This window comes from Miscanthus floridulus, chromosome 8, assembly GCF_019320115.1.
Source record: "Miscanthus floridulus cultivar M001 chromosome 8, ASM1932011v1, whole genome shotgun sequence".
Taxonomy (NCBI): Eukaryota; Viridiplantae; Streptophyta; class Magnoliopsida; order Poales; family Poaceae; genus Miscanthus; species Miscanthus floridulus.
The window spans coordinates 53,269,048-53,285,733 of record NC_089587.1 but is presented as its reverse complement, the minus strand read 5'-3'; the positions used below and the strand labels follow the sequence as shown (position 1 = coordinate 53,285,733).

Genomic DNA, 16,686 nt, shown 5'->3' with positions numbered 1-16,686 from the left:
ATGTTTCTTCATCTTCCTCTCCCTCTCCCTCTCCCGTAGATGCGACGCTTCCTCTCCCCCAGCGGCGGCGGATGCCGATGCGGCGTCCTTGCTTGACGGATCCTGCGCGCATGGACCGCTTCATTCATCGCCTCTTCCTCTCCACCGGCGGCGGCGGCGGCCAGCCTTGCCTAGGGTTGCGCGCCGCACCAGGACGGAGAGGCGGCGGCGGACACTGATACGGCGTCCTTGCTTGATGGAGCCTGCGGGCATGGACCGCTTCATTCATCGCTTCTTCCTCTCCACCGGCAGGAGCGGCGGCCAGCCTTGCCTAGGGTTGCGCGCCGCACCGGACGGAGAGGCGGCGACAGCGACGGCGCTTGGGCCGTCGGCATCCACGAGGCAGGAGCGACGATAAGAGGCCGTCCTTATCCTCATCTCCGCCAGCAAGCATGGGCTCCCAAGTGTACCTCGCCGCCGTCCTAACAATGAGGTTCACGCCCCCTCCTCTTTCATCTCGATCTGTTTTCCGATCTTCATTTGCTTGCTGTTTGGGTAGGTCTTACCTACCTGCGTTTGTGTGATTTCCAAGTCCGAGAAGTGCTCCAGGCTGAACATCCCCGTCTCTCTATATGCCACACCCCTTCATCGCTCCTCTCTCTCAAATTTACCTAGACTGGTTAGTTCTTCATACTAGGGTTCGAGCAGATCATGGTGCGAGCGGAGGATGCACATATAGCCAGTTGTTGTTTATGCAGTTGTAAGTTCAGATGCAAGCCCGATATGGTCAGGAAAAAACCTGAGCAACTATGTAAATATGCTACATGATGATTTCGTTTTTTTTTTCCTGATTCGATGTCCTCTCTTCCAGGCAGCCAGGTCCGTTGGTGGAGCAGCGGTGGCAGTGTCCAAACCAATTCATTTTATTTTTCAGAAAACATTGATCTATGATAGTTAGTTTGCTGCATACCAATTTGACTGGGATTATCTCATACTATGGTTCCGTACTTATTTATGTGTCAATGTATGTATGTGCTATCTTTATATGTACACAAATGCAGCTTATAGCATTTCCCTATTGTTGATTTATGCTAAAAATCACTTTATTTTTACAGTTATATGCCAATGGAGATTTGCAAGATCTTGATTCACAATGGAGCCTCATGCTGGGTATGGTCTCCAGTTTTCTTCTTTCAATAATGAGAATGTGAGATTAATAGTGTTTTTAGAATTTCAGGTACTCATCCTGTCATTTCTGTTTGTATTACTTTTTTTATGGTTAGATTAGATGCCAATAGTTTATAGATTCACCAGTAATTTTGTACCAGTACATTCAGAAGTTGCACTTCATTCCCTTAATGCAGAGAGCATTTGGTTTGTTACAGTTTGCCTACTTCTAGATTTGGAGCTGCAAACCTCATTTTATTTTACTTTGTTTCCATGAACCAAACTGTTTTTGTTGTGCTGCCTATTCCCTCCAAATTTGAAGGTCAGTTCTGCCTGTATAAATCTCTATTCTCATTTTGGGCCATCCATTTTGTGCCTACTAATACCTATGTTGTAGACCTGTACTTTTTTTATCAAACAACCAACATTGCTGACTTTGTTCTTTTCTTATGTTTGCTGTGGGACATACAGTAGCATGGAGTGTTTTAGTGTGACCTCTGCTTCTAATCGCCTGTATAAATATATGTTTTTCTATTCACTGCAGAGCTCATTCCTTCTATTTAATTTAGTATCCTTATCATGATATGCTGAGATTATGGTGTTAGCCTTCTGCAGTGTAGGGGTACCTTTTCTTAGGAAACATATTCTATATTTTTACATAATAAGTTCTTATAGGACCCTTTTCCGTTTACTATCAGTCTTTTCCTTTGTTCGAAAAATAGATATCCGTACTAGCTACATGTACACCTCAAGACAAATGCATCCTAAAGTTTCATATTCTTTGCTATAGCACCCTCTTATCCTTTTGGATTTGATGGCAATGACGATGTTCTTTTCACGGTTTGCAAAAATCGTTACCTGTTTACAATGTGTATAAGATAAGTTGCATCCAAATTGGAGGAAGTGGGGAAGTTGATAGGAAAGTGCAGTTCCTGTTTAGTTTTGTTATGGTCCATTCACTCAACATATATATATTTGTTCCTTCAAATCAAATAAGTGTAGGAACATGCATCATATTTGTGCCATCCAGTGCACCAGTGAGAACTCACTGGTCTTGCCTAATTACTGAAGTAAACTTATCACCCATTGACCCATTGTTGGTGTAGTCTAGATTCCAATATGGGGGCTCTACTATACAGAAGATGGTTCTTATAGATGGTTCATTTACATTATATGCCTCCAAATGACAGACTCAACTCAAGAGATCTTATAGCAATCGTATTTTCTGTTCATGTACGGTGGGTCCAGCCCCTGTGAGCCACGTGGTTTGGCCTGCCAAGCTATATTAAGTTTTTTTTTTCTTGAATTAATATTACTACTCCTTTGTCATCAAACAAATGAAATTTTCTGATTTATTCATGCAGGTATAACACGCTGCACATAGCGCCGACCATTGCTATGGCTAAGTCGGCATAGCTTGCAAGGTTCCCACAGGATCAAATAATGCTACCGATCACTCTTCATAAGCTTCACAGATGATTTGAGACCATCCATTTCTTGCTTTTTCACAGATGACTTCAGGCCATCCATTTCTTGCGTTGGTTTGACTCAATTAGTAGGCACTATATGTTAGTTATATAATGCATTAACTGCTATGTATATATTAGTTATATCATGCATCTGTATTTCCCAGATAGTATGCCTGATACTCCTTGTGGAATAGATTAGCATAGCTGTATTTTCCTCTTGCAGTTTTCCTCACAATCTTAAAAGTTGTACGTACAAGGCAATAGTGAAATAAACTATGCCAAGGTCTATGTGCCGCTCAAGCTCTTATACTCAACACCAAATAGCATGGAACAAATGGATTATCACCGTGACTATGTATAGTATACAGGCGCGGCGGAGCGCGCCTACCTACCTAGTATGCCCTGAAGCCCCATGCCGTTGCAACCCCTCCGCTCCCCTCACTACGCACCAATTTGTTTGCTTGCGTGTCTAAAAAAAAAGAAAAAAACAATTTGTTTGTTTGCTTGTGCAAACTGTCTGATATGTCTAGCTATCTGTGGATATTACTGCCATTTATGCATGGTGCGAACCATTTTTTTTCGTGGTCGGTTTTGATCAAGTTTGCAGTTTAAAACGCTTGTCGAGAAAGTTGATTATGTGGTATTGTTATCTGTAGTTATGGATCTTTTGGATTAGAATTAACTACATTTTTTAGCCCTCAACTAACTCTTGTCTTTGTCTAATTTTAACCTCCAACTATAAAAACCTTCTAACGTTGGCATCTCAACTGTCAAAGCCATTTAATTCTGACCAGAGCCATCTAAAAACTAGTCAAAACTGGCTTGGAGGTCAAAATTGAACGGTTTTGATACTTGAGGTGCCAAAGTTACACAAAAGATAAGAGTTGAGGGACAAAAATAAACTTACCAAGGATTTAGTTTTTTAAATATTTATTTATCAAAAAAATTACATATTTAATTTACTTATTGATTGATAAATATTTAAACTTAACCTTTATAATTAGCCATAAATATGATTAGCCACGTAGATAACTTTTAAATAGTTTAAACGATGCGTATCATCTGTTATAGCAAAATAATTATCTTTTGCATAATTAAATAGTCATAAGTATAAGTTTTAAGTTTTAGATGGTACTTTGTTCTTCACAGACATGGATAGTATTGGATATTTCACATTTTTATCGAATATGGATCTAGAATAAGTTAGAGAAGGATAAAAAATGGATTTGAATACAACCATTTAATAAATCGGATACGAATACGAATATTTATGCTGATGCTAAAATAGATATGAATATCAGATCTTTTTGGGTATTTAAACATTCGGATTCGTCTCTACATGCTACAGTACATAGCTTGTAACACACTAGTATGAACTAGCATCACTGCCGACTCGAACCACACACTGAATGTACTTGAAACATAGTATGAACTAGCATCACTGCCAACTCGAACCACAAACCGACAATAGCATAACACTACCTGTTGGAGACAAGAACCGACAAAGATATTCCAATGCCGGGTCGTGGCTTGACCCGACATATCACTGCTATTTTTTAGGACCCAACGGTGTTCTAGCTACAGTATAAAACCCCAAACCACTTCTTCCTCCTCCCATCTAGCCCGAGCACAACCATCTAAGAAGGCATCTTTCCCCACCTCTTTGTCCATTATTGCAGTTATTTTTCACCAAATTGCTCATGGAGGGGCTAAGTTTTTGAAGGATTGATGTGATTTCCTTAGTTTAAGGTGGGTAACTAGCAATCTTTTGAATTTATACCTTGTTTTGTTGGTTACGTTGTCTTTAGATTCTCATGTTTGTTCTTTATCCATTTTAGAGAGTATTCCTCAGAATTCTTCATGAAAGCATCCGAACTTTGGTATTCAAATATCTTTTAAAATCATGCTAGCAGGAGTTCATTTGTACAGGATGAATCTAGATTTGGAGACAAGCTATGAGAAGATTACAACCTGTTTAAAAAAATGAAACGCTTCAGAGATTGGAATGCTAATATTGCTAGACATAGCGTGAGTCTAGAAACATAGAAAAATCTAGGGCCTGACTTGTTGATGGCCAAAATTTGGACAAGCCATGATTTTGGCTATTATTTAGTTTGCTATCAAACTTACCAACCTTTCACATTTGCCTTGCCAAATCTATAGTAAATATTTTTGCCTAACCTTTTGCAACTTTTACTTGCCAAAGATCTTTGGAATTACAAATTTTGAATAGTCCTCTCCTTGGTCCTCTTTTTATTTCTCTCTATGGAACCAATCATACCTAATTTTTTCCTCAGGGTGTGTTAGATTGTAGGATTTTTTTAAGTTTCTAGTATTTTTTCATGTGAAAATAAACCGGTGATTATGAAATTTCTACATGATTAACGTATAAGATTATTGAGTTCTAAATAGGGACTAGCAGATGTATATATACAACTTATTAGGTCTTATCGGGTCCATATATCTCTGACTCGGACTCTACTCGTTTGCTCCTAGTCGCCGATGAATATGTTGGACTGCTGATTGATAACCTAGGATATGTTTGGTTTACGACCAAAATTTGCAATACCAAAAATGTGGTAAGGAAAAGTTGTCAAAAGTCTACCAAAAATATGTATCACAAATTTGTCAAGCCAAATATAAGAGGTTAGTAAGTTTTAGTAGCAAATCAAAACATAGCAAAAATCATGACTTACTAGATAAATGCCCGTGCGTTGCACCGAGGTCATGAATTTTTGTACATGTCTACGGCGATAGATTTGATCACGACAAGCACTAGTGGTTATGCAGTTGCCTCAGCCACCTCTTTCATCTTGCCGGTGATGTTTGAAGGGACCGTGACGCCTAAGAGGGGGGGTGAATTAGGCAACTTAAAAATTCTAACTCTAAACTATGGCCTCTTTTTCTAACCCTAGCAAAACATATGCAATAGATAAACTATCTAGATGTGCATCTATGGTTTTGCTAGTGTGTTGCTATCTCTACAGCAAACGTAGTAAAGTAATCAATGTAAATGCGGAAGCTAAAGAGCAAGGTAGAGATATGCAAACTCCCGTCGATGACTCCGGTATTTTTACCGAGGTATCGAGAAGCGCGCAAGCTTCCCCCTAGTCCTCGTTGGAGTCCCTCGCAAGGAATTCCTCGCAAGGGCCAAGCTCTCGGTCGGATAACTCCATGGATAGCCTCGGGCCTTCTCCACGCACAAGTGGGTCTCCGACATGCCTTCCGGCAAGCCTCTCCCAGATGTGCCCCGCCGTCTTCACTATCAAGCTTCTGGCTGAAACGCCGCGGGCCTTGTTCCCTCTGGTACACGGTGGCGGCCACACCACAAACGCGGTTGGTGTAATCTCGCAAGACTTCAAGCCCCTCTGATATACAACAATGGTGCTCTCAAGCACCAAGTGGTAAGAGGTATGCAAACCTCACTAAACACTAGGCCTAAACCTAGAGCAAGCGCATAAGCGGTGGTCTAATCAACCTAAGCACTTCGCAAAGCACCTACGCTAATGGCCTGATGAATCACTAAGCACTATGCAAGAAGAGATCACTAAAATGGTGTATCAACACCCTTGGTATGTTTCCTCAACTCCACTCTTCTCAAATGGCTGGTTGGGGGTTGTATTTATAAGCCCCACTGAGAAAGTAACCATTGGGGTCGAACTCCCACGAAACTACTACTGACCGGACGCTGAATCGTCCTGACCGGACGCGTCCGGTCATCCCAACCGTTGAACCGCGAACCACTGATCGGACGCTGCCAGCGTCCGGTCACCTGCCACCGAACATGTCCGGTTGTAGTTTCGCCGTTTTGGAACCTCTCTATACTCGATCGGACGTTGCTTCCCTACGTCTGGTCGGTTTCGCCGCCCGCGTCCGGTCATCCCGACTGCAGAGCCACCGGTCCAGCGTCCGGTTGTCCCGAGTGCCGAGCCATCGGTCCAGCGTCCGGTTGTTCCGACTGCCGAGCCACTGGTCTAGCGTCCGGTCATCCCGACTGCCGAGCCGCCAGCGTCCGGTCCAGCGTCCGATCGCCTCTACGAGCTCATTTCTTCGCGATCTTGCGTATGGCTTGGTTCTAATCTTCATGCTTGGACTTTGCTTGATCTCTTGGGTCTTCTCTTGTGCTTCTAAGGTCTTGCTTGAGGTGTTGATCATCAGATCATCATGTTGCCTTCGTCCAAGTTACGTCTTGCACCCTATTGAACTACAAAACAAACACTTGCAAATTCATTAGTCCAATTTGGTTGTGTTGGTCATCAAACACCAAAATCCAAAGTAAATGGGCCAAGGGTCCATTTTTCTTACAATCTCCCCCTTTTTGGTGATTGATGCCAACACGACCAAAGCAAGCAAATAATAAGAATTTGGAAGTTAAAAACTACCTACTTACTAGGATGCAATGCAAAGGGCAAGGTTATATGATACTAATTGACAGATACCAATTAAAACTTTATTTAAAAGCTTGTCTTGCCCTTGCAAATGTCCCCATGTGATATTGTGGATCCCTACAAATTTTACCATTACTTAGACTAATCCATAATCCACTTTCCTCCCTTTTCTCGGGCCATTACCACTTGTAGACATCAACTTGATGCTTGCCTTTGGTCCTTCAAATTCTCCCCCTTTGGCATCAAACACCGAAAAGGAAGACATTAGTAGCACAAGGGAGGGTCAAATTTCGTGATCCTTTGTATAGAGTGAAATGGATCACAAAATTTGACTCTCACATTATATAGACTAAGCTCCCCCTAAATATATGCATACATATGGTAGAAAGCAAATCATATGCATAATTAGCAATTTATTGTACAAGAGAGTTTAATCTATATAATGCATGGAGAAAGCATAGAAATATGAAATGAAATCAACATGATGATGCCAATTGAAGAATTGATGCTTAACTCCGGAGACTCCAATTTCCTTACAATGAGACTACTACACATGTGATAGGTTTGAAAAATTGATACCATTTGAAAAAGTGTTAGTCTCAAAGCATCCAAGTTGTAGAATTACTCCCCCTAAATATGTGCACACAAATGTGGAACACTTTGTAGGAATCATGCACATTGATTTTAGAATCAAAATACCACTTGAAAGATGACATCTCATGAATGTGAGAATCATTTTCAAAAATGATATTCGGAAGAGATTATCTACAATTTAGACTTTGGCACATATTAGATAAATAATTGTAAAACAAGCTATGTGCCGTGCTTCTAAACAATTTTAAACTATGTAGGTTTGCTCCAAGGGTTGATAATGAAACCGAGCAAGCCTACCATATGATATACCTATTGAGTGCATGACAAAAGATTTAAGCATGTAAATGCAAACATAGGCATGAAAGATAACTAGATGCTTTAAGAGTATATCAATTGAAAAGCAATACCAATTGAAATGAATACTAATTGAAAGTAATGATATCTAGTTACCTAACATGGGAAGGGGAATTTGGGTCCATAGTATTCACTAATATACTTGGCAATGACTTTGTCCATCATGATGCACCCCATGAAATACACCCATACTTTGCCAAGTCTCCAAATTCCCCGAAGTCCGACGGACTTCTCACTTCTCTTTCAGGATCCAAACCTTCTTGGTGCTCTTCATGTTTGAAATGATTTCCTTTGGCACCCAAAAGCGTTTGACCCCATTGTTGGCTTGCTTGTTTACCTTGATGGCCATCACCTTGTCATTTTTCTTCTTCTTCGAGAGATAAGGTGTGGAGGCCTTCTTGTCCACCTTGTTGGTGTAGGTGTTGGAGAGCTTGCTTGTTTGCTTTTTCTCCTTCTTCTTTGCTCCTCCCTCATTCTTCACCTTGCACTCATAGAACTTGTGACCTTCCTTGTGGCACACGTAACAAACCACGGTTTGTCCTTCATCAAGCTTCTTCACTCCCTTGACGGTGTTATCTTGATGAAGTTGGGTTTGCTTCGCCTTGCCTTTCACTTGAGTCAAGTCCTTGGTGAGGCGAGCTACTTCTTGCTTGAGTTGCTCATTCTCCTTTGCAACCTCTTGTGTGCATGTATCTACAACAACTTTCTCAACACAAACTTGGTTGCACAAAGGTGAGTCTAAACATAGATCATTACAGGAAATAGAGGCATCCTTTTTAGACATGTTAAAGATAGGACTTTTCTTTTTAGATGTCTTGGTGGGGATTGTGCTAACGGCTTCAAGATTAGCAACTTTATTAGTTAGCTCATCACAATGTTTGCACATGGTTTCCATTTTAGCAAGCAAATTATTATATGCTTCTTGTGAGCTAGCTAACTTTTCTTTTAATTTTTCATTTTTCTTTAAGAGTTGCTCATCATTGATTGTGCATGCATTTGTTGTTGCACTAGCCTCAAGTTTCTCAATTTTAGTAGATAGTTCAACATTTAGATTAGCAAAGTTCTCATATTGATCAAGCAAGGTTTTGTATGCTTTTTGTGAACTATCTAGCTTTTCTTTTAAACTTTTGAGCTTCTTTTGTTGACTAATGCAAGCTTTAGCATAATTAAGATTTTCTTGCACAATTTCATGATAAGAAGGCATATCATCATCACTATCACTCTCACTAGAGGAAGAGCTTTTGTTACCTCGTGGCATAAGGCACACACGAGAAGAGCTTGATGATGAGTGCTTGTGGCCTCGCCTCTTGTGATGGGGTTCTTCTTCATTTGAAGAATCATCCCATGATCTTATTGATGTGAGGGCTTGGTTCTTGCATGCCTTCTTATTTGTCTTGGGTGTGGGCTTATTTGGACAAATTTCCATAAAGTGCCCTAATTCGCCGCATCCATAGCATCCTCTCTTTCTTTGCTCATTTCTTTGATTTGTGAAAATGAAATCTTGAATTTGGATGGGCACACCCTTGACATTGAGCCTTTGGATAATCTTCTCCACCTTGTTGATCACTTTGATTGATTCTTCATCAAGATCGAAGGTGGAGGAGGAAGATTGATCATCACTTGAATCTTCATCATCATCATCATCGTCCTCATCTTCTTCTTCATCTTCACTTGAGGAACTTGAGCTTGAGCTTGTCTCAACTTGCGTGCCCTTCATCTTCTTTTTCTCGCTACAAGCGAGAGCTTTGCCTTTGCTTGATGAAGAAGCTTCTTCTCGACCCATCTTACGTGACATTTCAAATGCCACTAACTTGCCAATGACTATGCCCGGGGTCATGTTGCTCAAGTCCTCCATGTTGTGAAGGATGGTGATGATGCTTGCATATTTCTTTTGTGGTAGCATGGAGATGATCTTCCTCACGATGTCCGCATCATCTAGCTTTAATAATCCTATAGAATGGAGCTCATTGATAATTAGATTCAAACAAGAATACATATCATGAACAAGCTCATCATCATTCATAGTAAAGGAATCATAGTTTTGCTTTGCTAGACAATGTTTTTGCTCACAAACATTGCTTGTGCCGTCATGGAGCTCTTGGAGTTTTAACCAAATTTCATGTGCCGTATTTAAAGTGAATACTTGGTTAAAAACATCCATACTAAGTGATTCAAACAAGCAATTTTTAGCTCTAGCATTGAAGTGCATTTCTTTTTCATCACTCATTCTGGGTTTTTCGAGATTCTTGATGGGTTTCATCCCATCACGAGTGACTCTCCATACACCTAAATCAACTGCCTCAAGATGGCAAGCCATTCTAGCTTTATAGTATAGGAAGTTAGTGCCATCAAAGTATGGAGGCCTAGCGGTATCCATCCCAACCACTCTAAATAGCGTCGGCTCAATGGCGGTTAAGCTAAAAGTCCAAATTAAGCCAACCGGCTCTGATACCAATTGAAGAGACCGTGACACCTAAGAGGGGGGTGAATTAGGCAACTTAAACATTTTAACTCTAAACTATGGCCTCTTTTTCTAACCCTAGCAAAACCTATGCAATAGATAAACTATCTAGATGTGCATCTATGGTTTTGCTAGTGTGTTGCTATCTCTACAGCAAACATAGTAAAGTAATCAATATAAATGCGGAAGCTAAAGAGCAAGGTAGAGATATGCAAACTCCCGTCGATGACTCCAATATTTTTACCGAGGTATCGAGAAGCGCGTAAGCTTCCCCCTAGTCCTCGTTGGAGCCCCTCGCAAGGAATCCCTCGCAAGGGCCAAGCTCTTGGTCGGGTAACTCCGTGGATAGCCTTGGGCCTTCCCCACACGCAAGTGGGTCTCCGACATGCCTTCCAGCAAGCCTCTCCCGGATGCTCCCCGCCGTCTTCACTATCAAGCTTCTGGCCGAAACGCCGCGGGCCTTGTTCCCTCCGGTACATGGTGGCGGCCACACCACAAACACGGTTGGTGTGATCTCGCAAGACTTCAAGCCCCTCCGATGTACAACAATGGTGCTCGCAAGCACCAAGTGGTAAGAGGTATGCAAACCTCACTAAACACTAGGCCTAAACCTAGAGCAAGCGCATAAGCGGTGGTCTAATCAACTTAAGCACTTCGCAAAGCACCTACGCTAATCGTCTGATGAATCACTAAGCACTATGCAAGTACATATCACTAAAATGGTGTATCAACACCCTTGGTATGTTTCCTCAGCTCCACTCTTCTCAAATGGCCGGTTGGGGGTTGTATTTCTAAGCCCCACTGAGAAAGTAGCCGTTGGGGTCGAACTCCCGCGAAACTACTACTGACTAGACGCTGAATCGTCCTGACCGGACGCGTCCGGTTGTCCTGACCATTGAACCGTGAACCACTGATCGGACGCTGCCAGCGTCCGGTCACCTACCACCGGACGCGTCCGGTCGTAGTTTTGCTATTCTGGAACCTCTCTGTACTCGATCGGACGCTGCTTCCCTGCGTCCGGTCGGTTTCGCCGCCCGCGTCCGGTCATCCCGACTACAGAGCCACTGGTCCAGTGTCTAGTTGTCCCGACTACCGAGCCACCGGTCCAGCGTTCGGTTGTTCCGACTACCGAGCCACCGGTCCAGCGTCCGGTCGTCCCGACTGCCGAGCCACCAGCGTCCGGTCACCTCTGCGAACTCGTTTCTTCATGATCTTACGTACGGCTTAGTTCCAATCTTCATGCTTGGACTTTGCTTATCTCTTGGGTCTTCTCTTGTGCTCCTAAGGTCTTGCTTGAGGTGTTGATCATCGGATCATCACGTCGCCTTCGTCCAAGTTATGTCTTGCACCCTATTAAACTACAAAACAAACACTTGCAAATTTATTAGTCCAATTTGGTTGTGTTGGCCATCAAACACCAAAATCCAAAGTAAATGGGCCAAGGGTCCATTTTCCTTACAATGTTGACGTATGGCATGCGCACACCTGTGGCTTCCATCACCGATAACCACTGCTACAAAAAAAAGATTTACAGAGTTGCCTCTAATTTGTATCAGAAGCGCTTCGACGGCGTGTCCAACGTAGATGCATTGGCGAGGCAGGCGAGTAGAGGAGGTAAGGGTAATTGGATTGATAATTCGCTTCTTAATTGATGCAGCATATATAAGGCATATATAAAAACAACTCCAACAGAAGAGCTATCCATGTTGTGTAATCCATATTTGAGTATTTTGGAAAGAAAAGAGAGTCCAACAGCTATTGTATCTGACTTTCTAAAATAGCAAGCCATCTATCCTGGAGTTCTCGCATGCTAAATATAGCTTGCATGTGCCGCTAGCCATCTGCCTCACCATAATAGAATGTGCCGCTAGCCATCTGTGATCTGCCTCACCATAATAGAAAGACTGTTGGAGTTTTCTGTTTTTTTGCGGGGGTTCTATTTTACAGATTGGCTAAATTATGAGTTTAGCCATCTATTTTTACCAACTCTTTTGGAGTTGCTCTAAGCCGAACACAGAATTCTACCTGGAGATATCTCTAACAAACTCCTAATTTATCTCTATTATTTTTAGGCCACATTCGGTTATATTGAATTGATTCCCGGTCTCAGCGTTTCTTCGTTAATTTCTATAAAGACCGGAACCGTTCAGAACGACCCAGAATGCCATAACCGAACCGAGCCTTAATAGTCCGGAATATCAAATCTTAGACCATGTTTGGTTTCCATAAGTCTGGTGACTTATTAAGTCAGGTGACTGAAAACCAGTGACTTATAAGTCATGCCTGTTTGGTTGTAGATGACTTATAAGCTCATGCCTGTTAAGTGAAAGGTGTGGGCCCCATGCGGAAAAGGGTGCCTTATAAGTTTTAAGCAGAGGTGAATCAGCTTATTTCTTATAAGCAGGGGTGACTTATAAGTTGGTGGTGTTTGGTAAAATCAGTCACTTATTTCACTTTTTAACTTATAAATAGATGACTTATTTGGAACCAAACATGCCCTTAACTAACCGAACTCGTATCCCTACTGGACACGGCCAGGCTGAGAAGGCCCATCGGCCTGCTTGTTTGTTGTGCCTGGAATTAGATGAGTCCGATAGTTTTATTTGAGATTTTGTCCCAGAGTCCCATTGTAGTTTTTTTCCCGGTTACTTCCCAGAGTCCGGTCATATAGACTCAAGTATATTTTGACCATCAACCGATCTCAGACCCCACCCACCCACACACACACACACACACACCCGCGACAAACTGGTGTCTGGCTGTTTTGGCCATCTGTTTCCTCCTACGAATACGAGGCGAGTTTCTGGCGAGCATTAGATAGTAAGTGATGCGATCCTATTTGCTTGATTTTTGTTTCCTCAGTTAGAGAGCGAATCCATTGCTGAGTGAGCGTTATTTGTTGCTGGTGCAATTCATTGAAAATGCGAGATGTTAGCTTCCATTGGTTGTCTGCGTGACTGCATACCTAAAGTACGTTGCACAACAAATCGGAGCATGGCGCATTAGCATTGTGAAAAACTTGTGTTGATCCGAAAGACATGGTTTCAGGTGCCTGCAGCCATGGGCGGCGCCAGGGTATTCCCCTGTATGCCATGGAATACCCAAGATTTTGATGAGAAAAACAAATATTTATATTTGCATTGTGGACATGCTACTATGCTACTTTAAGCAAATTTATTTGGACATGCTACTATGCTACTTTGTTTAGTATTGTGATGAAATTATAGAAATGATCTTTTGTTTTTTTTACATTTTGTGTTTGTAAATTATAATGTAAGAGTAGATGAAGAAGGTGCTAGCACTAGCATATTTGCATCGTGGGAGAAAGCTAGCACTTGTATATTTGCATTGTAATTTTTTTTACATGGAATACCCTGTCGCGATATCTTGGCTCCGCCCCTACTTGTAGCTGCGGTACAGGAGTAGGAGGTGTGTACAAAATTGTTGAGGTGGGAAAGACTTATGCAAGGCGCAACAACACAAGGGCCTGAACCAGACCAGACGTGGTCACCATTGGCTGTCGTATTCAGGCTCATCTAGAGTCCCAGCATTTGGGTTAGGGTCTTAGAAGATTTAGTCCAGATTTGTAGGAGGAGACTGTTAGCGTAAAGAGTCAAGTATCAGGGTCGAGTTGTAAGGACTATAAGAGTCCAACTCCATTAAGGAAAATAATAAGCCTGGGATTGTGACTACTATTAGGATCGATGAGTACCTTTCTGTGATCGTAGGATCGGGTAAGCATCCTTGTCTTCTCTGTTGATGCACCTCAGTGGGTAGATGCCAATGCCGTCGGTGTAGTAGGCGTCCATCGCCGTGGAGACGATCACCAATGGCCTGGTGTAGACCTAGTGGCGCTGTAGTGACCCATAGTGGTATGGTAGTGATCCTGCAGGGGCAACGGCGGTGGCCGGGCACATCCCGTCGCTGACAGCATGGCCTTTAGATCGAATTAGGGTTTTCTTTAGGTGGGTGTGGTGACTCCAGTGAACCTCGTAGCCCGAGCCCCGATCCCCACCTTCTCTATTTGTATGTGCTGTGCGACAGGGGCCCACCAACCAGTTAGGGTTGGGCTCTCCCGATCAGGGAGCAGAGGCAAGGGCCCAATAGGCCGTTGGGCCTATTGGTGGAGATCAACTAACATTCTCCCCCTTGATCTCATTCCATCTTTCACTTTCATATCATTTACTTTTGTTCATTCCATTACAGATTAGCTCCTAGAGCATGTCTCATCGTCACGGTCCATGGCCGATAGACTTAATAGCTACAACTCACTACTCTGTTATGAAATAGATACTTATCTTTGGGCCTTCTTTTATCCTGGAATTTTAGGCGTTTTCTTAAACCCATGCTAGCTACATGTTCTCTGAACACCATGTTCTCTGAACATGTTGGGTGGTAAGCCTTTTGTAAGCGGATCCACAAGCATCTTTTCTGTACTTATATGCTCAAGACTTATGACTTGATCCCAGACTTTATCTTCTACAACATAATTGTCGGTGTTTCGTACAAGCACCGGCAAGTAAATTTATAGTAATACGCGTTAGGCTCGGATGGTGCGCTAAAGGACACAGGATTTATACTAGTTCGGGCGGAACGTCCCTACGTCTAGTTTGTTACTGCTTGTGTTATTAGCACCATGAACGGTCTGTAGTAAGGGATACAAACTGCCGAGAGAGGGACTGGTCCCAAGTCTCTGATCGAAGGATTGAAAGGTGGTCGAGAGCTTCGTATCTGCTTGTGCGTGTGAGTGCGTTCTATTATTCGGTCCTATTTTTTCCATCCCTTTGATGGAGGATGCGCATCCCCTTTTATAGATGAAGGGGCTGGCTTTACCAGGGTGAGGGCTCCAGGATGCGTACTCTACTTAGCCTTGGGGCTCATGTCTACCTGGTCAGGTCCCCCATTCTGATGAGTGCGAAGGAAGATAAGTGCTTACGATGTTGTCGATATCTCTGTAGGATGTCAGATTAGTCACAGCATGCTGTCCCCAGGGTATGGGCTATAGTACAGTGGTTTTGACTTAGGAGCCTCCCCCCAGCCTTGCTCCATACGCCTTCTAGTTCCCATGATTCTTGTTGGGAGAATTCGGGGTCGGGGTCCGGTGTAGCGCCGTGGCCAAGGCCCTCTGACTGGGAGGACCTGAGGGGTCGGGAAGAGGGCCCTGCTCCCTCGGGTCCACAGCGTGGTGACGGAGTATCCGTCGTTCATGGAGATAGCAAATCCGTTCTTGGAGCGTAGCGGTTGTCGTATATCTTTGTTGGGTTCCGTGTCCCAGAGCTGAAGGCGGCGCCTACAACTCTACCGAGTGAGATGCACACATCTGTAATACCTTTTGGGCTCAGCGGCGCCCGGAAGGGTCTAAAGCATCAGTCCTGTTGCTCCCTAGCAGTCCTTTTCCTGCCAGGGCACAGGGTATGGTCGTTGGAGCCATGGTTGACCTGAACGTCTTGTCTCGTCCTGTACCCATCATTATGAGGGATAGATATCGATCAGGGCGAGGCTCGTTCTGGACCGTCGGGTGAGGCAGAGATCAATCCCTATCTCTTGGGCGAGACTAACCCTATCCCTCTGGGATCGGGCGAGGCGGAATTCATCCCTCAGCCCTCGGGCGAGACCGAGCCTACCCTCAAGGCGTTGGGCGAGACAGAGTTTATCCCTCGGCCCTCGGGCGAGACCGGGCCTGTCCCAAAGGTGTCGGGCGAGGCAGAACTGAACTCCTGTCACTCGAACAAGGGATGACATGGAGCCCTTATGCGTCCAGAAGTTTTTCACGTTCAGTGGTTATCGGTTCCACCTTCTGGGGTACCCTGGTATTAGGTCCCCGACAGTAGCCCCCGAGACTCTAGGTGATTCGGGTAGAACCGCCTGGAGGGTGTTTTTGATTTCATCGAAGCTAATTTGCCGGAGGGTGCGTGCGAGCGCACCCGATGGGTGTAGCCCTCGAGCCCCCGGGTGACTCAAGTAGAGTCGCCCAGGGGGTTGTATCGGCCCCTTCGCGGGTAAGGCTGGAGGACTTAGTTTTTCATTAACTGGGTGTTTTTCCGAGTGGGTCGTGGCATCCCGTTCGCTGGGGACTGACTCGGGGCCGTCCTAACTGGTGCTTCTGCCCTTGGTGGCGGATTGTTCGTGGATTCCTTCTTAGTTGGGCCGGCCGGCGAGTTGCTGGGCCCTAGGTGGGCCAAAGAGAAAAGAACAGGCCTTTGTGGCTTGTGCTTCCCCGGTGGGTAGAGAGTCCGGATTCGCTTAGGGAAGGCGAACCGTCCGCCGAGATTTT

General features: G+C 43.7%; 1 long non-coding RNA gene across 1 annotated transcript; it reads left to right on the top strand.

Annotated features, from left to right (window-relative positions):
* The first annotated feature begins 8 nt into the window (after window positions 1-8).
* Window positions 9-2,837, top strand: LOC136472061 (uncharacterized). The gene is made up of 2 exons (XR_010762242.1): window positions 9-1,003; window positions 1,095-2,837. It is a non-coding gene; the product is annotated as an uncharacterized lncRNA (long non-coding RNA).
* Window positions 2,838-16,686: the final 13,849 nt, after the last annotated feature.